At 40.9% G+C, this 23,581-nt stretch overlaps 1 long non-coding RNA gene across 3 annotated transcripts; it reads left to right on the top strand.

The window, feature by feature from the left end:
* The first annotated feature begins 1,361 nt into the window (after positions 1-1,361).
* Positions 1,362-11,878, top strand: LOC111265365 (uncharacterized). Of its 3 annotated transcripts, none has more exons than XR_015313040.1 (3): positions 1,362-1,464; positions 3,419-3,510; positions 6,868-11,878. It is a non-coding gene; the product is annotated as an uncharacterized LOC111265365 (long non-coding RNA). The 3 variants fall into 3 exon arrangements; XR_015313039.1 differs by lacking the exon at positions 1,362-1,464 and adding an exon at positions 1,502-2,103; XR_002683434.2 differs by lacking the exon at positions 1,362-1,464 and adding an exon at positions 3,026-3,134.
* Positions 11,879-23,581: the final 11,703 nt, after the last annotated feature.

Raw genomic sequence — 23,581 nt, forward strand, 5'->3', positions numbered from 1 at the left:
TCTCAGTTTCAGGAACCTATCGACGAAATAGCTTAGAAAGCAAATAAGGTTGCAAATTGGGTCCTAGGCGAATGTAGGATTACGATGGAAACCATAACAGCCACTATAGCCTCCATCCTCAAACCAATTTCGCCATTAACACTAAAGTAGCTTTAATTCAGAGTCCACCAGCCGAAATCGAACACGCTCGAACCAAACCTCTATAACAAGCATCGTTTTATACTACTGTTATGATATACCGATTCGAGTGCCTGTGATGTGATCGAATCCCTATTTTCACCCGCTATATATTCTCAATAATCTGAAATCAATTGGGTGCGTGTGTTTTTCTCAAGCTCAGAACTCCTGGCAGTTCCCTATGCATACACCGCATCAAAAACAGTCTTCATTTGTGCTTAAGGTCACCAAAAATTTATTTCTCCATAACTCCTTTCTTCTCCCTATATATATATATATATATATATATATATATATATATATGTATATATATATATATAACGCAAATAGCTTTTATCGGGTGTCTCGTCACCGAGTTCACATCGAATTTATGCTTCGAGTTCATCAAGGCAACTAACCAATCCTTTATTTCTCTTTCAACGAAGAGCCACTCAAACGAAGACGTTCGATGTCATTAAATCTGTGTTGATTAGGTTTTCGCTACTTATATATATATATATATAAGTGAATAGGCAGAGGCGTATGCTGGATTACCACAAAGATACAGAAAATTACCATTACATCTAACAAAAATTGTCTTTTTTGCGTGGGTACATTATGCAGAGTTAAAGGAGTTCAGGCGCGCCCATTTTGTAATACATTTATGCATAATAATCAATTTTTCTGGGGGGAGCAGTTAAAAAGGAATGATTGGAAATAGGATATCTAAAACAACTATTAATAAGCCACAGGTTTTAGTTATTACAAACTCGGACATACATAGTACCAATATATATAGATTTGCTATAAGTTCAATAAATCTAAATGCTTTATTTTCAGCTTTACCTACATTCCCATATTTTTCCGTTGGTCTCCCCAAGTCCTTTCTCGACGACACAAACATGCTTTAATCGTATTGCGTTTACAGTTGAAACGAATAAAATAAACTTCGATTCGAGTTCCTTTAGAAGCTAGTTCCGTTTGAAGCCCAGTTGGACCCAACCGCAAGACCAGAAGACTATTGCGCCGTTCAGACGGTCAGGAGTTTCACTAACAGTCAGGACAGAGGGAACGACAAATTGCGCCCCTCGAAATCCCTAATTGTTGCGTTTATCATTACACACGCCGACGCAGCATGTTTTCACAGCCACGACAATCACGTTATATATTCACCTGTATGAATAGCAGAAAAACAACGATGGAAACCCAATAGAAGAACGCAAAAACAAAATCAAATGGAACGATACAAAGTGCGGCCATTATTTCCGTGTTATGTTTGCTGCTATGTATTTCATGCAAAAATCACAGGTGTGCCCTTTGTTGCCCTTGCGAATTTTGTTTTCGGCCAAAAAGATAGATCGTCATATTTAAATGCGTTGTAAAACAAGCTAGTTCACTTCTGTTGTACTGCTACAGCGTATAGTGATTTAACCTATAACGTCAGAGCGTTTATAATTCGGGCAGTGAAAGCTTAAACGAATCGGTACTGATGCGTGCAAATACTTGAAATAAAACGCGTCGGGCATGCGAATAGGAACCTAGTTTACAGGTTACCAATCAAGCAAAATTTTATTAGTGCACCAGTGGGATCTTTCTGGTCGCAAGCGAAAGATTCTCATAATACCAGGAGGTCTCGTCGTATAGTGCTATTGATGCTTCTTGCGCCACCATGGCATCCTATGAGCCTGTAATTTTTCTCATAATAGGCGGAAGTTGGTACACGCCCTGGCGAGCAATAACAAACATGGTGCTGGTGCCTAGTACAAAACAGAACATATGCAGATAATGTTGTTGTTTTATCACGCAAGAGAGGTTAGAACATTTAAGGAGTGACTGAGCTGGCCGACTTCCGGCGCCCAAACTGCACTACCTACATAATACCAACGATGATATGAAATTGGAAGGCACTGTTGTCGTTACGGGCTTAAGACGACATGGATCGTTAAGGTAGTTATTAACAATGGAAACTCCTGGAACCAATGGAAATGCAATAGAAATAAGTTTGACATCTTTTTGATGATAACAATTTCCGTACCCTGGTAGCCAACAAAATGATCAAAGTACATCAAATGGTCCCATATTACAATGCAGCAAAAAATTTTGTTTCCATATAAATAGTTCCTCCGTTTGGAACGTTATCGGGACTGGGCGTAACGCACAAACCTGAACGTGCGTCTTAGACAAACGATTGATACACAGCTCAGTAGATACTTCGGCATTAATTATAGTACAACGCGTAAAATATTTCAAAAAAAAAAACTAACATCATAGTAAATATAAACTTTATGTCACACCTTTACACAGCCAGGGTGATTTTTAGTACGGATCTTGAATGTATTTATAATTATACGTATTATCTCGTTCTGTGAATTCAATAGATTTGTTGTAAATGTTCTCTTAGATCCGTTTCAGTTCAGATCTAAAGGCTGAACATTAGCATCAAAGTGAAGGCAAAATTCGCGCACATCGATTTACCATAACGGTCGTCCGATTTAGTGTCAAATGTTCGTAGCCATAAATGAATCGCTCTTAGTACAAGTAAAGTAGATATTATTATTTGTGCCGACGACAGGTTAACTGAATTAGCTTAAATTGCTCACACTATTCGTGATCACGTCTGTGATTCTATTTGAGGTTTAATCACTATGTGATCACAGAGTAATTTGCTTGTTGAGATAATGTATTTTACAGCCATCATATATAAACTATTTATAGAAATAGTATAACATAGCAGTCGCATGACGTCTTACCGCTCTAGCAAACAATACAGCCCTTTGTCGTATTCATTCAGCCACTCGTACTTGAAGCGCCCCCGACAGATTTCGTCTGCTGTGTTGTTTGAAAATAAGATGAAAATTACTATATTTGAGCACCGCTAGCAGCTAAATCGTAATTGCTAACAATCGATTCTACTGTGTTTGTTCGAAGGGGCTCTAAGTAATGCTGTTTATGCACGATAAGACCTAACATAGCAATGTGTATGTAGTTTAGACCATTATTGGGGCTCGGCCCCAACGGGCCACCGAAACCACTATTTGCTACCTCTCAATTTTAGAACAGGCAATTCCATTTGGTTTGCTGCACGTTCTTTGTTTCGACAAATTCAAACAAAAAAAAATATTACTTAGAGCTTTGATAATTGTCGGGCATCTATTGACAGCGCACACGAGCTCGTTGCCGCACTTATACGCGCGCCCGCCATTTAATCGAAAAAAAATGTGTCTAGATGCTACTGCTGTTGCTCTTTCTGTTCATTCATCAGAATAATCATTACCAGACTGCGATGCGACCACCTTCCCTGTACCCTTGCGCCGTATTCATGTCAGACTTCATCCGGGATGCGAAAATTTCCACGTAAGTCAACAACAGGCGTGTGAACATGTAATTACGTGCAATGCTTGCGTCTATCTACTAACCCGAACCCTGTGATGAATCCCCAATCATTTAAAGCAACGAGCACTGACTGCAGCTGATTTCTCATAACAAAACCAAGTATCATCAATATAATGCATAGGATCCACTTGTTTCTACTGTCTAAAGCTGCATAATGCCATAATATCATCTGTAGAATGCGCAAAGAAATATCTCCGGAGGACCAGACGATAAGAACTCCACATCGGCTCGCATATATATTCCATTCTCCATTAATGTGCACTCACGCAGACTGTTGAGCTGGATACAGCACAGATGAACCAAAGCGATAGGACCATTCATCTCTGTATAGACAATAATAGAATGGAAGTTGTACACGTTTTACATTCAACTGTATGTGCATGCATACATTTCTATAAAGAGGATTCATGTTTCCAATGGTTAAATTCTTATGATTTTTTTATTTTTCTAAAAAAATGTGTCAACGATAGCCACAGCTTCTGTAAAGTCATACGGGTCTATGGATGGATAGCGGATAGGCCATAACAGTACCATTGTTCATTGCCATCTTGTCGGAAAGTGCGCGCCTAGACATATATACATGTACACACATACAGCGTCTGTTGTTGGAGTGTTGTTAAACTTCGATTCATTGTGTACACATTTGTTACGTGTATCACTCAGGCAGCTAAAAGGCGCAAGATATCGGCGAGCCCCCCTAAACAATTTCGCATCGTGGACAATTGAAAGTTCGCAGCTATGGCCGAACGAACGCGCACATAGTGATACCGATAATAATAGTAGTTATTATTAGTACTATGATTGAAACTGACACGTCGAAACGGTGCTAATATTTCGAACAGTTCTCTAAAGAAGGCGTTAGTTTACATTATACGGTACAGAACGAAGCACTCCTGTTTGGTTTAGATTTTAAATCTAAAACGAAAAGACTCACCGTCTACAATCAATTCGTTGCACAAAAGAAAGGGATAAGCATTTGTTGCGTCAGCTAACTCTTACCTTGGGTCCCAAATGTTAATGTAATAGAGAGTCACAGTACTCAAGGGTATATGTTTGTTTATAGTAATTCGAAATGAAGCGGACAATCCAGTGATTTGTCACTACGTTGACAATCGTTCGGTCAAATTTGTGAGACCAAAGTCACACCCACCGTCGCGTACGCTCTATTAGATTGAAGACCAGTTTTTACTAGAGTAAACGATTTTACGTTTAAGATTTAATCATAACGATTCCTTATGGAATTCGACTCTAGTCAACTACCGCTGTAGCTACACACCGTAAAGAAATATCAAACGATGCGTTCTGGATGTTTCCACTGTGGCAATAAAACATCAATCCGTTCCATTCAAAAAAGCCACATCCTGGTTTGGACACCAGTTACAACAGATTTTCTCGTAGTATAGAAGTTACAGAAAATAACTTAATTGCGAAAAAGTTTATCTACTCCCTCTAGGTAATGGCGCGCGTCGAAGACGTGTTCTCATACGAAGTTGTCCTATAGACCATAATCGTCATCATTCTGTTACCAGAAAACGCGCTATTCATAACGATTCGCTACTTATTACTTACTTACAACTATTATTAATATTCGCTATGCGCTAACTGATGTTTTCGCACAAAAAAGAAATACAGACGTGGTGAAGTATTGTGAAACATATTTTTGTCGGTTTGTTATATGTTGGTGCAGCAATCACGATCTTCAGCTCGACGCAGGCGCGCTTCGTGCATTGATGTGATGAACGATTGATGACGACGATCCAACACGCCCTTCTTCGTTTTTGTCTCAGATATCTTATCGTTTTCCTAAGCGTTCGTAGTCGAACAAGCCGCAAATGGCAACAATGAAACTCGAGTCGCTAAAGAATAGAATAATTATGATGCCTGCTTATGAGCGCTACCGGCAGGGTGGGAAATACTACATCGTATTCGTATCGATTGGTCGCTACAGGATGGCGACAGCGTACGGCGACGGTGACTGTTTTCAGCTTTTTCAGCACAAGCCATCAAGGCTATGTAAACATATAATGCTAAGCAGGCGACATACATATATATATACCTACCACTCGCTTAATGCCAGCCCAAATCACGCGGCAAGTTTACACTCTAGGATGGCTTGTCATTGCGTAGTTACATCTTCAAGTTAACAACTCCCCTGACACTATACAACCTGACATAACGAAGTGTGCAATGTTCCTATACGACTTTCGATAGAATTTCGCACGTGAAGCTGTGAGCCCAAGAATACGGTGGCATCGACTTCTAAATTGTGACGTACAATACGATGTATATATGATAATAGGATGTATCTTAGAAAACGAGACTGGCAACACGAGATGTTCGCTATATTTAGCGTTTTCTCAGAGGGCAATTCTGCTCAATCCTCAAGCTTCGTTTAACTAGGAAATCTACTGTAGATGTTGCTAGTAGGGAAATATCCTTAGGTCAATGTTATATCCAGTAATCATGTACGTATCCATCAATATATAGTTGACTGATGATAAATGTCAAACGGGTCCGAAATGCCATGAGTAACTCGACTCACATATAGAATATCACACAATCGATGCGAAAAAAAAAACAATATGACCACCTAGACGCTCTTTCTAGGTTTAGAGCTATCGAAAACGCACCAATTTAATCGGAACGTACTAAGCAGCATTAAAAACCGCTATTATGTGCCACTAAAACACAGTGAAAATGCTATCTAGCAAACACTTTATTTGCTCTTTCCGCTTTCATTACTACGCACGTCAGTTGCTTACAGACACTGTGTACCTGTGTGTGCCTGATGGACACTCATAATGGATGAAGTAAACATGAACAGAAAAGTCACTCGTGAGAGAGTAAGGGTTTCTTTTTTTACTGATCGTGAGATCAAACGTTTGTGCATAATATTTTAACTAGTTCGAAAGCCTGATGGGTTCGTCCCAACTCCATTAGCACTTACGAACAGATGCCCGTGTCTAGCTTAATTTCCATAGTGTAGATCAAGCTTTCTATGAATGCATGCTGCTTCTCAAAATTACATGCCGACCCCTAGCGGGTCATATTAATTGGATATCAACGGATAGAAGGGTATAATTAATATGCGTGGCAAGTTGAACTTTCTGATTAAATCCTTCGTCATAATTTAAGAATGAGAATAGTTCCGTGCAAGCGTACGCTAATAAGGATCCGTTTTATTGTGATTGGCCTCAGCTTCGTAGCTTTCATCCTTCCAATTCAATATTCCTTCCAAGTATTTCCATCATATATATATTCATCAGTCATATATACAACAACAAACATATTTTGACCTTCGACCTTTACGTCCGGCAGGAAAGGAACCGTGTATCTGTCTGTGCCCGGATTCGAACCCAGACCACAACATGTCGCTGTGTAACGCCCGGACGTTTCCCTCTAAGCTATGACAGGGACGAACATGTTTCGACCTTTTGATTTGTATAACGCACGATGATAAACACTAACGCCTTGGCTCGGGATAAATATGACGGGGATCGACAAAAAATAGCTGCTATTATTATGCCTTTTATTTGTTCCATGTCGAAACAAACAAAACGAATTTACGTCTAATTTACTTCACCTCTCTTTCCTGGATAAATCTATCATGATCATTTTCTCAACTTCAACGGTGCAAATCTTATCCGTCACAGTGCACGTTTAATACGGTTTTGTTGTCCATATGACGAGGTATCATGCTGAAACGTCGTGATAGCTTTTAACAGAAAAACTATAAGTTTCTTAAACGATGGTAGCTAAGTTTGCTGAATCGTTAAGAGAATGTGTTAGCTTCCCAAATGAATCACTATCCACAATGTACAGAATCGTTAACTTGTTTTCGCTCACTGGATACAAAAGACCTTAATAACTAATAGTGCATTTAAAATTAAGCAGTCATAGAACATCTTCAAGCCCGATATCCAATTATATAATCGGTTAATTGTAGATTGTCTTAAGAAATAATCAAAATAGATTCTTAGAATACTATTTGATACAGATTACCAATTTCATAAATTGTACGACGCGGAAGCAAATATAGAACCCGCAGTGTCGGTGGCAAGGACGACACGTCCTTCTGTAGAACACGATCTTCTTCTCTTCAGCTAAACTATTTCAATTTAAAGGGTTGCCCTCAGCACAATTCGGCCTCTGTAACAGAGTTCCCGTTCTAAGTTCCGATAACTTATGAACGAATGTGCCGACAAAGTTTTAACCACTTACAAGTAAGGATCTCTAAGCTATTTTTTTTTGTAATTCATTTTAAGGCGACATTTCCACCGCCGGCCTATAGCCTGAATAGGACACGATGATATAGTCTTAGAGCTACATGTCGGAACTCTAAAGTATCTAATAATCTACACTTGAGCACATTTACATCTGTTTTATTGGACGCGTTCTGCTACCTCTATTCAGGGCCAATAGAAATGCGTAGACCACGTTCGCTGATTTAAATGAACTTTGTATCTGTCACTTAGAAGGGTAAATGTGTTTAAATAGAACTTTACTTTTTTCATCTTTATTAATCTTTTTATTACAGACACAGGAAGTATGGCTTACCTATATAGAGGACTTAAATGCGCACAGAAGTCAGAATTTGCTTAATTCACGGTAATCCAGTAAAAGTTCACAGCTAACTCCCCATACACTAAAGCTGGTTGCAACATTAGTTTGCACGAAATCGCCACTCACTCAGTTCTCCCCACCCAAATCATCATATTATTATGCTGCCTGTTGGAGGTTCCCATTGGTCTATGCTGTCCGACTAAACGACGTGCACCTTCATTTCCATGAGAGCATTTCAAAGAAATTCTGGTTACTTGAACACTGTTACGTGGTACACTGAATCACTTCTCTGTATCATTTATCGCGCTGAGCTAAATAGCGATTATGAAGCACTCTAAGAAAATTTGTCGCGTTTACGATATCCGAACTAGTTACAGAAAAGGCAGCCCATCAGCATAAACCCAGTATACAGCTCGTGTTGTCTGGGTCGAATAATTGAACAGCACACTACCTGCGCTAATTTGTTGTGAACTGCTCCTAGAAAAAAAATGTCATCCTCTACACACCGACCGCTATGTCTAATAGCAACGGCTAGCTTCGCCGTACATCGAGATCTGAAATCAAATTTGCGATGGATGTGCCTTTTATGCTCCGTGGGCTGTTTTCAAAATGATCGCATCCACCTCGACCGTTGTACCGCGCGGACGAATCAGCCGTTTGTATTATTTCTATATCTAAACATTGTAATATATTTCTAGTTATTGCCTGCAATAGCGTCGGCAAAATTGATGAAATATTATTGTTCTTGCTGCTGCTGAAACTATAGCATGCGTCCTGAACCTGCTAACTCGACATTGCCCTTTGCTGCATTAACAAGGGTCGTATAATGCTGCCGGTCCTCATTGCGGGCCTAGCAAGCGGAGGACTATGATTCGACGATTAACATTGTCATCACGATCACTGAAACACATATTAACGCTGTTGTTGTTGTTGCTGCTGCCGTGCTTGTCGTCTTTGTAATTACTGGTGTACTATTGTAGTCCTATCTTCTCGTCTTTCTTTTTGCATCAGCTCGTACCCTTCGGCGAGCCGCGCCCGCGCTGTGAGTTAACTTTTGTACTGGTGCAGTCGCTGTTCGTACCAGGCCACGCTGCGTCAACAGCCGTAGACTCTGCAACTATCGATGCTGGCGATGAACTTCTTCGGCGCGGCAGGTTTACCTTGCTTTAACAGTATTTCAGCTCGCAGTAGCGTTAGTTGGCAAGCGGCATGAACTGCGCTGCTCGTACTACATGTGTTGGTTCATTTCGTTTGGATAACAGTAGCAGCAAGTAGTCATATTAATGACATAGCAGCAAGTCGGGCTCGTCCTTCTTTTGATGATGCCGTTCCATGTGGCGCGCTTGTTATTAAGCGGCCTCTCTCCCGGAGGCGGGCCCATGGCCCTACCCGTTACCGGTAACAGCTCTGGCGTGTGGTTTGGGCCCCGACCAGGCGGCCCAACGCAGCTCATCTCTGCCCGTTCGCAGCCCAGCTACCGACGCTGGCTAGAAGTGACGAAGGGCGCAGACTACAGCCGAACGCAATGAGCACAAAGAGATGTGTAAGGATAAACGGGATCCCCCGAGTGAACTTGTCTCGAACCTACCTGCATGGCGGCAACGCAGCTGGCAGGAGGGCGGGCAGCGTCACCTAAACAAGTTTACGCAGGCTTAGAGTTTCGGACTGTAGCACGCGCGACTTGGAAGTGTGTAAAATTAGATCCTGTCGATGGAATACGCATGGCTACTGCGAGTTGACTTGCTGGTGAGCGGCAAGCACCGCACCCACCCTATTCGGTGGTATCCATGTGTGTCCATGTCCTATGACTGCATCTTTCAGGACAGCAATTATTGCTCATTCGGCTGCTTTCCAACCTAAGGAAGGTGATTCTAGCTTGATCTCGTTCGTCTAAATAGAAACCTGGTCGTCGCTTTACTGACAGGACGATGATAGTGTTGCCTGAGAAAATAAGGAGACCCTTGTGTGTTACGATTGAAAAGGTCTGTGGACACTGAATTCGTAACGGCGCGCCTTTCTTCCAGTAGCAGCAGTAAGGATATGATGACAATAAGAATCGGAACGCTACTCAGCGATAGGGTGCGCAACTGGGTAACGTGAGTGAATCGCTCAAAAGAGAGACGAGGATGCCTGCCCATCAAGCATGGGTACCAAGAAAGCCATTTCGTTTCATCCGAACTTTGAGCCAAGCAAGGGGCCACTCATGCTATGGACGCGTCGGAGCATAGTTTGCCAGCAGGCGACTTCTTTCCTTGTCTTTCTAAAAACCACGAAACAAGACATAGCACTAGCAGAAATCCTGCAGCACGATGGACAGCTCAAAATGGCACTTTGCATGATAGCACGTTAAACATGCCATTCGTAAGCAAATAAAACATAAAACAGAACCGGCCTGCAATTATTCGCTTTGTCTGCCCCCGAAAAAATCCATCGACAGATGTCGTCTATACGAAAATTCGATAGCTTGGTTATGTATCGAAACATTTGAATTATGGTGCTGTCCAGTCGTTGCATCTTCCAGGAAGCCCAAGCTTCTAAACTGGGGTTTTAGGGCTGATGCCGCTCTTTTAGTTTTGTACTTCGCTGGAGTCTGTTCGATGACCTGTAATGGGGCTAAAAGGCCATTGCGACCCGATTCAGTCAGTGAGGTGATATTGTCCTGCAGTGGGATCCAGGATCGACGCGGGGCCTACGATAACATGTGCCGAAAGGTACAGTATAGTACACTGTCAACAGAGGGAGAGGAAAATGTTGGCAATGGGTAGTAAGTCAAAGTACGATTCTTCCCCACCCACCTCATGACAAGTTAATTAATAGAAGTGACGAGAGAACACAAATGTGCGAGGGAATCTACGTTAATTATAAGCAATAAGATGAAATTGAGCTAGGTTACATCATTATCCAGTATACTTAAAGAGTTCGTTAATTGAAATACATGTACATCGACGAGATAAAAAAAAAAACTCAAATAAACGGTCTCTGTTTAAGATTCTAGGATCCAAAACGACAGTCAATTATTATTGACAGTTATTATGGACATTGCACATTAGATTGAAGACAAATCTTGCTAATTTAGTGATACTTCAAGTATCTTAACTGCTCCGTTATGAATCAACGGCTTCTCAAACCCGTCTATTTCTCATGGATTTGAGAAAAAGGAGTCTAACAACTGCGACATATCTCGCATAGTACTAGTTCGTCCGATATTGATTCAAAATTTTTCATAGTAAGCACCGCCAAATTTTGTATCGCAGTGCCAGAATGCTAATTATCAACTTTGGGCACTAATTCATTATGTCGTTTGTATAATCAGCTTAGTAAAGTGGCATATGAAACGCGTTTTAGGAAATGCAGCTACCAGAGAATAGAACTGTATCAAAATCGTGTGACCCTCGTACATTGTCCATTACAGCTCATGGTCGAATTTCGAAAATTTCGTAAAACAAGATTCTGGGGTAAGTCGCCCTCAGATGTCTCAAAAAACCAATTTTCACAAAAGTTACTAAATTGGTTGCTGGTCAGTTAAATAAAAATGCGTGCAATAACAAGCATTTTAACAGTATAGAACGTAAAAATCCTGTACAAAGGTTTAGTGATAACCAGATTTTTCGCAAAAGGCCTGCCGCGTTACATTTCGAAAGGATCTAAACTGGTGACAAAATAACGTTTCGACCAACCGCCTAGAAATGCATAACAATCATTTATGAGAGCTCAGCGTTAGTACATGGTTGTTTGCTAATAAAATTCGCTTCCATTACCGTCACAATTCTCAGTGTAATTTTTCCTGTATAATAGACTAGCAACGCTAATGAATATATGCACCTATTACGACCTACCAAGGACGATTTCATTAATTACAAAAAAAGATTATAGCAACTGTCTTTAGATTATACCTAGATCAATTAACTAGAATCGGCAAGTAATATTATTAATAACAGTAACCCCTTCTTGATTCACTCGCATTGTTTAGTGTTTCAATTCATGACAAATATTATATGACCTATTTGCTCTGGTGAGGGACATTCTGAGTTCTTTAGACAGAAAACGCTGCAACTCCACAAGAGCAATTTTCTCTATCATTTTTTTGCAACCGTTAAATCATATAATTCATTTTAGGATCAGTAACCGGTAGGCTAATATACCCACGGTCTGAGGCCATTGTCAGGCCGCGAAGAAAAAATTTAAAAGCAGATTGAAATAGGGCCACAGTAAAGCGATATGGAACGTGGCAATCTGAGCGTCTGTTACCTAATTAATACAAAGATAACCATTTTAGAGAACCATTGAAAAGGCTGCGTTCGTAAACTGAAACAATTGTGATCAAATGTCGACTGTCCCTATGGCAAACCATCTTTTCAAACAATTTGCTTCAAATGAGGCATATTCTCGCTTAATATTGGGCAAACGAAAGAAACGGCAAGAGCGGCATTATTTTTTTATGTTCCAGATTAGGCTAAAGGGCTTCGATGGGTTTAAAATGTAACTAATGAATTCTACTGAAAGAAATTATATGTAGTAGCTATACATTAAAGCGCGTATTTTTCTCTTATAGTCACTTGGTTACGTTTTCCTGCAATATGGCCACCACTTCAATTACGTACGGGATAAAATTCTAGTAAGAAGCATAGTCTGACATCTTTAAAAAGCAAAACCTGACACCGTTTGTTTTCTATTTTTGAGACTAAAAATTGCCAATCTATGTACTTTTACTATTAGGAAAGGGAAACAAAATATAACGTAGCACATTATTTATATATCAAGGGAATAAGTAACGGCAACGATCGAACGCGTTGTCAGCCAGTTTATGGGAGAATATGCAAGACGAAACCGGCGCAGTTCATCTGGTCATCGTAAGGTGATTACTTCGACGTATCTGGTATATCGAAGTACATTCCGTTAAAACCGCTTTCTCTGTTTCTATCGTTTCTTTGCTCTAGCCAACTATATAAGCTTGACGCCAACTTCTTCACAAGTAAGGCTTTCACCAGTAATTTGTTTCAGCTTAATTAATATTTTTCCACAACCTCTCCACTTCTTTCCGTTTTCTCCACCGGGCATCTGATAATGACTTATGCCATATCGTTGGCAAAATTTCGCCCTCGGAATGGGTCGAACGTGCTCCCTGTCCTTCCGAACCGCTATGGACTACGTAGTTCTTACTGATCAAGTGTTCCCAGCACAATATTCCTCACACGATTCATGTTTTGGTTTTTCTTACGTAAGATATATCAACTCTTCGAGATGCCTCTGTAAAAGGGGCGGCTGTCCGTCTGCCTGGAAACAATTTGCTCCCGTCTCTCATTAGTTTTATAGGTTATTCTTGCTTGATCTTCACGTAAGTGTCGCAAGCCGCTCGGCTTCAGTTTCACTATTGTGCTCAATTCAGCGTCGACCTACCTGTCAGAAGAAGTATAGGTTGAAATCATATGCGTGCAGTATTGTTTATGCCCGATTCAATTGGGGAGCGGCTACCGATCAGCTTAGAGAGACCGGTATAACGTTTCCGCGGGTACAATGTGACCGGCGTGCTCCGCCCTTATCCGTCTCGGATCAAGCAAAGCATTTTATCTAGATACCTTCGCTCGTTTCTTCTCTATTGTTTCAGTGATCTGCTCTATTTTAAGTTGTTCTGTTCATTTAGCTTCATCACCTTCTCCTCTCCTAATGACTTCAAGTCGTTGGCGTGGCCTTAACAACAACGTTGATACAGCCAACGGTCGCCATCTTACCATTGCGTCAAGTTTGGTCGTCAGTTTGCCACCACCACGAGAAGTATATGTATCCTGCAATTCTTCTTTATGCGTCAACTCCTGTTGTTGCTGCTGGCACCGCTATCGCCATTATTGTTGTTGGCTCTCGACACTCGGGCGAAGGCGGCGAAGCTCGCCTGACAGTCTGTTTTCTTTATTGACAGCAGTCACTCAACGCTAACTAGTGATCGTAGTGTGTAGCTAGGCTGGCCGTCTCTGTTTAGCGTCTCATCGGGTCGTTGAAACCGTGACGCCGATCTGATTGAGGCCGTCGTTCGTCTTTCCTCGTAGTCCACGGGCGTTTACGACACAGCCGCCGCCGCCACAGCTGCCACTGGTGAGCATCAACCCGACTGAGCATTCGTCAGTCAATGAGCACCACGATTGAAGCCACTTATAGCAATACAATCGTCAACATGTATATGTGAGATCGTGATAATCTGCCCGTATATTTGTGTCTGCCTCGATGACCTGCAGCGCTTAAATAGCGCCTAATGATATTAAGTACGAGGCTTCTCTTAGATGGCTGCCGTTGCAAAGTAGAGAACAGCGTACATACACGTGCTAATAATCACAGAGATAACAAACAAAAAAGTTAAATAGTCATCTTGACGTGATGTTCTAGACAGTTTAATTGTGATAGCTAAACAGTGATTCATAAGGCTGTCATTGACTTGTCGCATATGTTAACATTCTACGTTATCAGAAAAATATAACATACATATAGAGTGTTATCGAACCAACTTTATTCAAAGCATAGGTGATCGTTTCTATTGTTTTACTGGGACAGCTGCAACTCCGTAAATCAAATCTATTCAATGATAATTCGCAATACTAAAACCGTCTAAAAATACGGCAATTCCGACATGAGAATGACGACATCGTCTAAGCTAGATACGAGACGATAACAGATCGAAAACGTAAGTTGCAGTGATGAGAAATATTTTGTGACCAAAAAAAACTCCTTTCTATCGTATTTGCTTTCAGTAACCCTATTTGAATTGTTTTTTTTTGTGTTAACCTGTTCAGTTTATTCTGCACACGAGACAGGGCATTTAGCATTGCCAAACTTACTTCAAACATGTTAATTGCCTGGATAACATGATGAAAAACATCGCCTCTCTCCAAAACATTGCAACTTTTGCCAGTGAAACATTTCCAATCCGCTCCAACGGAACGGTAAACGGTCGTGTTTCCCGCTCCCCACATTTGGCGTTGGATTTCATAACCTAGATAAAACAAGGTATATATATCACACAACGCGTTGGGAAAGCATCCAGGACATTGCCTTATAGAAGGCCGTTGGCTCGAGAGACTCGTAAATGTTAAAGGTGAAAAGTGTATCAGTGTAAGAACAATTAAGACGGGCATAACTATCTTAATCAGTTATCTTCCTTCGTGCACTGATTTCTCTTAAACACAAGAAGAGCCTATTATATGGCCATGATAAATTACCACGGATGTTTTATGGTTGACTTGTCTTCCATTCATTCATGCGACACGCCTCTCGCCGCTCGTGGCCAATCAATTCTTAATGAGGATGCAAAGAGTTCTTATGTCGTTGCGAATTTCTATAAATATCCTTACACGTGTTGACTAAGATCAAAGGGTATATTTCGAGTCAGGGGACGTTGGGGAGATAGCGAGGTCGATCATCTCTGATTAAACTTCGAGATAGTTAACTGACCGATTACGTAACGAACACTACGAAAAGCTGCGGAGAGTCTCGAACTAAACTATTTTACGTGCTGAAATGTATACGAGTCCATACATGCAATAAATTAAAGCAAATATAAATGCTATCGCTCTAAAATAATTCTACCTCGGTGTATAGTCAGCCCCATTACTGTATTTTCGGCTGACCCAAATATCGCCTTTTTCGCTGAAGTACAGAGCAAACATGGTGCGCGCTGAATATTCCGTGGACTTAACAGCATTGTACAGATTGTAAAACGGAACTTGGCCATTTTACAAACTATTAAATTTCCCTATGAGACTGAACTTTTATACACCAGAAGGTACACCTACAATTATTACATAGAATACAAATTAATAGACATCTGTCTACAAAATACTATATTCAGGGTTGTCCTACACACGCTACAAGCTATCGCATCTGTGCAATTAGTAACTATAACTTGAGCCGATATAAAATGTAATTTATACCAGAATGCCGAAAATTAGATACCGCTAACTTGCGGATCACCTGCTAATTTACGATATGCTTGCTACGAAAACAGTAGACAGTCAGCTACTGTTCAACGTTATACGTTCAACATGAATAGTATCGTAACGTGATGCTTATGCTGCAGCCTTTGACAAATTTAAGGTCAATAGTATTTCATATTAGAGATAGATTATACTAAGAAGTTTCTATTCGATAACTAGTGACAGCATATACAATGTAGAGAACAGACATCTGTTCACAACAGATGGTGCCCGATGAATCAAGATAATAAGTGGTAATTATTATACTGCCAAACTCGAAGAAGGGACGCAATTTCTTCTGCTTCACTATTCGCTCATACGTATCTAATCAATGTTTACATCCAGTTGTGACGAGTAGAAAAACACCGCGTACAAATAACGTTAATGCCAAAAAAATTGATGTAACGTCTTATATATGTATATATGTATATAACGTGAACCAAGATTTCTGAACTGTTCGCGGTTTTCTAACTTGACAGACAGGTGCAATATAGTTCTAATTCAATATGGTCAATAAAGCGAGAGAACTTATCCTGAGAAAAGAAATCCTGAGTTCTATCCAGAGAAAAAGAAAGTTCCACAAACAGCGCAACCTGTTTTGCAACTGAATTAAAGCGTTCTCATGGAAATTTTAGAAGAGCTAGGAATAAGCCCGAACCGAAGATGATATTAAAAGAATAGTTAAAACTAACATCGGATAAACGTAAATGATTATTACGAAATCGATGGTCTGAATTCTGTACTATGTGATTAAACGGGCTGAGGTCATTTGCCTTTGTCAAGCGACAAAATTTTTCCTATATCTTATCTAATATTGACTTCTGCTAAGACTAACAAACCATTCCCAACTCGAACGTTTCCCATAGACTTTGCCACATAAGTTTTACAAATCTGATTTGGAAACGACAACAAGTAAACAAATGCAGTGAGCGTAGTGCACTTGGACAGCCAATACGTGTGTATCTTGGCTTATATAAAATAAGCTCTGCTGGGTCCACAATTTTGTATCGGCTAGTCCAGTCAAGTATCAGAATATAATAAACCACGGGGACGATCCCGACGATCAGTATCCTCAAGAAAAGCGAAGTCCAGCATCTACAGTTGTTATACAAAACTATTAAAGGTATGTTAAGGGTCGCTTTTCATATTTGTCATACTCACAATCACTGTCAATCGGACATGTTTACCTAGGACGTTAGATGATTCCGAAGGCACTTGCTGTCTGTATTAGAAGCTTGTCAACGTCAATAGTAATATTAGTTTATCCTCATCTATAAGCGCTATGCCAATGAAGAACTTTTTACTGTAACACCTCAATGTCAAAATTCTGAAATGAAAATAAATTGAAATCTTTTATACATAACTATCCTATAGCGTTGCTATGAAGTCTGTTGACGTAAGTAGATAATTAACTATATTATTACTTCATGATCAACAAGCCATTTTTGGATTAGGATCACGTGCCTAATTAAGGGAAGTTATCAAAAACACTTCTTATTTTTTTTTTTTTGTTAATTGTCACATATCTTGAATCGTGTGTAGTCAGTTTTATACGAAGCAATAATCCCAGCTCTAAAGCGTCTCTGAATTGATGTAAGGTCAGGGTTATGGTACATTCTACTGTTGTCTATGTCTCAAATGCTCGAAAAAGGGGACCACGGATATTAAAGTAAGGATCTATTCTGCTCTTCTAAAGATCTGCTATCAAACATTGAAGCCCGATCCATAGCAAACTTTTGGCGAACAACTGGCCGCTGAGCGTACGTCTTGTACCGTTATCTATAATATATCAATTATCATTACTATTTTTCGCAGTAGAGTTTATTAAACTTATATACATTGAGTACAACTATGATTAACCATTATCATTTCAGAAAGGATGCGGTCTGTCCCTCTGAAACGCTTCTTCCTAATATATATATTTGGTCTGCTGTAGCAATAAATCTCCAGCGGGAGATTTGATTCCACAAGATCTATCAACCACCCGTACAGAGTCACGGGGAAAAACACGACACGAGAACAAACTGTAAAGTATTAAATAGTCATACTATGGTTGTGGTAAAAATAACAGTCTATATATTGCGCTCTTCCCTATTTGGAAACGATCTTTCGCTCAATAATAATTGTAGGTAGCGCGCATGTGAACGGTCAACCAAAATGAGCAAGGGCGCTCATAGATGCGAATACCCCCATCTCCCCGACAAAGAAAATTTAACCATATCCAAGTATAAAGATTTATGTGCATTTCATTTAACGGAAGCGATATCTATGCTCTACCGAATTCCGGTTTCAACACTATTACTACAGTAAACTTTGATATACAAGCAGTCCGGGTGCCGCTCCAACGTAAACCTGAAGATATTGACCAGCAAGATAACAAACACAACTAAAGTAAATAGTACAATAAGAGCTTGCAAATGGTAACCTTATCTCGCCCACGATACCCGCCTTACTTGATTATTGCTATCAAACCCTTTAATACAAATTGGAAATAAATTCCAACCTCAGGTATTACCCCTAGTGTGACACAATTTCCTAGGGCGCTTTTGAACAAGATCCACGTGGCTTGCTGTTAGAGATTTACATCACAGAGAATGAACAAAGTATTTAATGTGGAACGCAATATATATGTTGAGGATCATGCAAAAAAAAAACAATTTTAGCGTTGTGGTACCGCCAGAATTAGTTTACTATTGCCTCAGTCCACTGCTTTGCTTTATATAATCGTTATGAGTGCCGTTTTTTTGTACTACATTGGCCATTACCTAACAACTGGCCAAGCGAGCCAAAGCTCTGGGCAGGCGATAAAACAAAAATAAGAGGAGCCTAGTACTCAAGTAAGAACATGTTGCCTGCATCATCACGCAATGTCCACATCTTTTACTCCGCTATTTTTTCCTTGAAGAAGCCTCTCTGCAGCTTCTGTAGTCGCTCTAAGTACAGTATAGCCACGTAGAGCTTTCTCATTTGGCTTCCAGCCGGCGTTATCATCACATCCTGCAATTGCCCGCAATCGCTGTAGCCTACGGCTACCAGACAATGGTGTTAGATTGCCCCTTCTTTCGTTGTGGCCGTTTTCTCATTTTGCCCTTTTTCTCGTTGCTGCAATGTTCTCTAGGCGAAAAAGGTGCTAGACCTGCTTGGAGCAGTAAGAATTCTGTTCGTACGAATCCTTTCCCAACAAAGTGCTATAAGACAACTCCGTCTCACCGCACGCGGTTTGCTGCCAGTTCTGTCAAACAGCAAAAGGAAATTCCCCATGTAACGAAGCTTCAGTAGCAGGGCCCGACAAGGAATGAACTTTATTTATGAAGGTCCTTCAGAAACCGTTTTCCTGTTTACCGTTGTATTCTGCGTCAATAATTCGAGCCGCAGCGAAAAAAAAAAACACACAGGAGCACCCCACTAAAGTGTATCACTCAGTTATCTTACTTTCTGGGCTATTTATAAATACTGCAGATGTCAGCGGTAAGCCAAGGTATGCATTCGTTAAGGACGATCGTTGGATCACCAAACAGAAAAAGTATAGTCGAGTTTGCACGCTTTTATATTGCCTGCATCTCAAATTTAATAAGTGTTTTCCTTGTTTTATACCGAATAATAATACTTGTACGATTTTGCTAGCTTACTGATCCAAGCGTTCGATGAAGAATGTCAAAAGTCAAGTGATTTATTTTATTCACTTCATTAAATGGGTCCAGCCATTTTATGCAAGTACAAACGACTCTTTACAAAAGGGTGGGGAAAACGGCGATTCTAGCTGAAGAGTACCAAATCATAGTTTTCAATCATGCGAGGCTGCCTAAATACGCCATAATAGTTCGAGCCCTCTGTAGCTAATTCACTTTTGCTTGACGTTTGCTATAAGGTATTTTATTGGCTTTATAATTCTCTACGACATTTGGAAACCAGTCAACCAGCAGTAGTAAAAACCTAACTATTCGTAACAGGCGAAGAAAACCAGTTGATACATATAAAAATAGCTAAGCTAGTCCGCCAAACCTGTAGTCATCATCGATGTTGTCGAGCTTGGCCTGTTCTCGAATCAACCTGATATCAAGTTCTTGATGACTGGCCTACTCAATTTTAATTACAGGGCCTTTTGAAATATACCAAATTTCACCTGATCTTCCTTCAAACTTATTTTTTTTGTGTTAGGAAAACGCGTGTTCAGTCGTGACCAGATGTTGTCCTACTAGCCAGATAAATCTTATGGTTGGTCACAGATAAAACAACGAGTCTCGTCCCCGGCTTTTTAGCAACACCAACTTACTATATCGACATTGCTCAAACATCCGATATTTGTGCCAATACGATGCATGGGAAATACAGAATTTCATTACCACACTATCATTATTGCTATAACCATTTGCGATTAATATTTTTTAACCCATACTTCCACATCCTCAAATGCTTCGTGAGCAAAAACAACCTGATTTTCCTTATGTAATAGGAAAACAACTTATTTTGTAGTTTAGCGGTTTGCAACGTCCAGATCTCGCCCTGACTTGATCTTTCTATCTGTCTTATAAAGTGTGCTCCGTCCTTTGGCAGTCGGCCGACTCGACAACAAACGACTACGGCAATTCGTACTTTCGGACCGTCGATAGCAGGCACCTATTGCACCTAATAAGTGGAAGAAACGAAAAATGATTTGTCGGCACTGTTTCTGATGTGGAAGAAAACAGTGTTGTTTCATTACTTCACCATAGGTTGAGTTTCTCTCTTCCCCTTAGCCTGTGGCGGCTCTTCCCGACAAAGGACTATTGTAATCCCATGGGCCAGCAACGATACAAAGGGAATATTGTCGACACGATGTTTTATTATTCAGATAGGCTTATATCAACTATCTTGATTCGTATAAACTATTGTGAGCGAAATTTATGATTCTTGTATTATTGCTCGCGTAGTCTTCTTTGGGTGAACCAGTGCACAGATAGACGTTCCTTGGGGGGCATCCTTGGCACCGAAAGTCCTCGAACGTCCTTGAAATGCTGATTCCAAACACCCTTTTCTTTCTCGTTTCGCCTCATGGGCGCACAACAGTTAGACAAAGCCCCGAAAACTCTTTTTCTCTGCTCTAGATCAGTTATTCTTAGAAGAGATGAACATTATGTGTCTCAAGTCCCTTCCATCGTGCGCTTCAGCGTATTTCTCATGCATAGCGAGGTGTTCACGCTAGATTCATGGTACGAGAAAAACCCCAGAGAGTGTAGTGCATCGCACTTTATTCCTGCTTTTTGCACACAAAGGAGCCACAGTGGAAGGCAACAATAACAACAACAACAGTAGAGAAACAGTAGTTGAACACTCATCTTCACACTGCGGTTGCTTAAGTACCTTCAAGTGTACCGTTGTGCTTGGGTGTAAACGCATTGTGCATTTGTATCCGATTGCCGTTGTCGTTGTCGTGAGGGTGTAATTTTCCACAGTCCCCTCCGCTTTCAAACACCTCCTTTCCATTCATTCAGCTCTATTTTGTTCTTCTATTCGAACTTTGTACAAAGACCTTGTGCTTGATTGTCCCCGTCGGGCCCACCGGCCAGCGAGAGTGGCGCTGTTGTTATCGCTTTTTACGTTTTAAATTTTTTGCCCTCTCTCTCTCTCTCTCTCTCTCTCTCTCTCTCTCTCTCTTTCTTGCTTTATTTCATTTCTACTCCGGATTCTAGTTTTTATAAGTTTCTACCAGGGCACCGCTTGATTCCGTTACCCTTTTCACGCCATATACGGTAGGAAGAATGTGTCAATGCACTCGTAACACTTAATGCAGTGTCTATTTCTTTTCCAGCTGTTTCACTGTGTTAGTTTAAAGAGAGGACGATTTGACCCAGCGCCGCATGGGAGTCGTCGTCAAATAACGAGGAGAGACAAACGGGAAAAAGCAGAAACTCAGGAAGGATGTATGATGTACCCTAATAGCGACTATGGGTACTATAATCCGCGTCGCCAACAAAATCTGCAACAGTACGTATGGGGCGAAGACCGGGAAATGAGGGAGGTGAATCATAGGCGAAATAGCCCAATTAAGGAACAGGGCAAGCGACATCTATACGCTGGTGGCTCTTTTCTCTCTCTTTTACCGTGCTAGCTTCATACGCAGCTACTGCTATGTCGGGAACGACGTTAATGACCAAAACAAGGGCCCCAATTATAATGATAGGGAGGCGATTTGCTCCGTGCACCGTGTCGTTCTGTCTTCTTAAGCCCCCTTCACGCCTTTTGTATTATTCTTATTTTTCTTAATGTGGTTTTTTCTTAGCGGCAGTTTGTCCAATTTTGGGGTACAGGCAAAGCGACATCTCGGCGCCTCTTAAGGTACCGTTTTTGGCGGCGTTGTGCTCTAACTACAAAGTTAACGGTAAAGGACTACCCCAATGGCGACTGGTACTAGTTTTTTACTTTAGTGAACGAGTTCATCTCATCCTAAAATCGCGCTACCATATTGTTTGTTGTGCTAGAGTTGTGGTTGCCGTCGCCATTGCTATTGTCGGGTGGCCTGTTACCCGACGTTAACCTATCGACATTTTGCACTCTTTGAAGTGCTCGACACGTTGAGAGCTCTGTCGTCCATTTGTTAACTGTTTGCTGCTTTACGTTTTATTCGCTTAGGATGAGGAAGATTAATGCTGAGCAATAGAGCGAAAATCAGACAAAAACATGGTATCTTCTCGCGGTCGCTTACGGTAGTGCAAAACTCACTATCACTCACAGCTCTCCTTCGCGTACATTGCCATTGATACTGTCCAGACCTCTCACTCAGATCATTTTCGTTTTTCTTTCTGGCTCTAAACAAATAGCGCCTTTCTGTTCGTCGCATTGCCGCTGACGTTGCTGGTGCAGGCAGAATTGCAAGTATTGTTAATGTCAGTTATAGCTTTAGAGGTTCTATTGTTGTCGAAGATACATGTGGCAATCTGTTTAGAGAATAAGCTGCTACTGCTGCTGGCGGCGTCTCCGGTAGGTCCTCTCTATTTTAACTATACAGCTCCTATCCCCTCCAGCTTGTCGGGGCCAAGTTCATATACGGCATCTATGCACTGTGCAAAAAGTGTGGCATTCTACTAACAGTCAAGCAAATACGGCCCCCAGTCAATGTCTCATTTACCACATCATTGATAATCGCAGCCATTATTGCGGCTTCCATAGTTGCAGTGTGGTATCATTCCTTTGTAAAAACTCGACCTGCGGTTACGCCTGTAGGTAGGGTGAACTCGAGCTTGATCATGTCCGTTTCAGATGCTATTTCTAGTCACTGTCTGATCTACGACATCATCGTAGGCGAAAGACGGAAGGCCGTAAAAGGCTGGTTGATCTGATTATACTAGGCCCCATCTCACGACTGTCGACATCATCATTAAAGGCAGATTACCACCACAAAGGGAGTAACGGCGAAGAAAGGGGCGATCTCAAAAGCCTGCTTAGGAAACAGTGATGGTATCATAAATGAGATTAGAACACGGAATCGAACGACTCCTGCTCTAACGAGCTGTTTCTCGTTCTACGCACCGATT

This window comes from Varroa jacobsoni, unplaced genomic scaffold (assembly GCF_002532875.2).
Source record: "Varroa jacobsoni isolate VJ856 unplaced genomic scaffold, vjacob_1.0 scaffold_963, whole genome shotgun sequence".
In the NCBI taxonomy this organism is placed as follows: Eukaryota; Metazoa; Arthropoda; class Arachnida; order Mesostigmata; family Varroidae; genus Varroa; species Varroa jacobsoni.